The sequence below is a fragment of the Natrix helvetica genome (genome assembly GCF_964273705.1).
Source record: "Natrix helvetica genome assembly, chromosome: 13".
Taxonomy (NCBI): Eukaryota; Metazoa; Chordata; class Lepidosauria; order Squamata; family Natricidae; genus Natrix; species Natrix helvetica.
In genome coordinates, this window is record NC_138557.1 from 7360480 (window position 1) to 7361768 (window position 1289).

At 43.2% G+C, this 1289-nt stretch overlaps 1 protein-coding gene across 1 annotated transcript in view; it reads left to right on the top strand.

Annotated features, from left to right (window-relative positions):
• The window catches only part of SNX29 (sorting nexin 29), a 146720-nt gene that overhangs the window by 137243 nt on the left and 8188 nt on the right, over window positions 1-1289 (top strand). The gene's annotated exons all lie outside the window — the stretch shown is intronic.

A 1289-nucleotide genomic window follows, 5' to 3' on the forward strand; every position in this document is an offset into this window, starting at 1 on the left:
AATGATACCCTCCATCTGCTGTGAAATAGAAGCGATTCCTTTTTGGCGGTTTGCATAACATCACAGACTGTTTCCAGCCTTATTGGTTTGCTAGAGGCAGAATAGCTTGCTTGCTTATCCACTTGCTTATCGGCGCATGCGCAAAACGTTAAAAAACAAAAGGGTGGGGGATACATTTCCGCAATGAAAATTGTTCTGCGCACGCGCAAAACTGAAAATCAAGATGGCGGGCACTGTAGGAGAACGGGTTTGGTGGTGTGGCAGTTACTTACTACCGGTTCTGCTAAACTGGTCCGAACCGTGAGGAACCTACCTCTGGACATCCCCCCATATTTTCTTGTCTGGATTACAAATTCGGGAGGGGTGTCATTATGTCAACAATGCAAGTCGAGAACTTTCCAGGAGGAGGAGAAAGTATTCATAACTTACAATACAATACAATAGCAGAGTTGGAAGGGACTTTGGAGGTCTTCTAGTCCAACCCCCTGCCTAGGCAGGAAACCCTATACAGTTTCAGACAAATGGCTATCCAACAACGTCTTAAAGACTTCCAGTGTTGGGGCATTCACAACTTCTGGAGGCAACTTCTGTTCCACTGATTAATTGTTCTAACTGTCAGGAAGTCTCTCCTCAGTTCTAAGTTGCTTCTCTCCTTGATTAGTTTCCACCCATTGCTTCTTGTTCTACCCTCAGGTGCCTTGGAGAATAGTTTGACTCCCTCTTCTTTGTGGCAACCCCTGAGATATTGGAAGACTGCTATCATGTCTCCCCTAGTCCTTCTTTTCATTAAACTAGATGTACCCAGTTCCTGCAACCGTTCTTCCTATGTTTTAGCCTCCAGTCCCCTAATCATCTTTGTTGCTCTTCTCTGCACTCTTTCCAGAATCTCCACATCTTTTCTACATCGTGGCGATCAAAACTGAATGCCATATTCCAAGTGTGGCCTTACCAAGGCATTATAAAGTAGAATTAACATTTCACGTGATCTTGATTCTATCCCTCTGTTGATGCAGCCTAGAACTGTGTTGGCTTTTTTGGCAGCTGCTGCACACGGCTGGCTCATATTTAAATGGTTGTCCACTATAACTCCAAGATCCCTCTCACAGTTACTACTGTTGAGCAAGGTACCACTTATACTGTACCTGTGCATTTCATTTTTCTTGCCTAAATGTAGAACCTTACTCTTTTCATGATTGAATTTCATTTTATTAGATAGTGCCCAATGTTCAACTTGCCGTTTGTTATTCTAAGTGGGGCATTTCCTTAGTAAATAATAGGATGAGAAATGG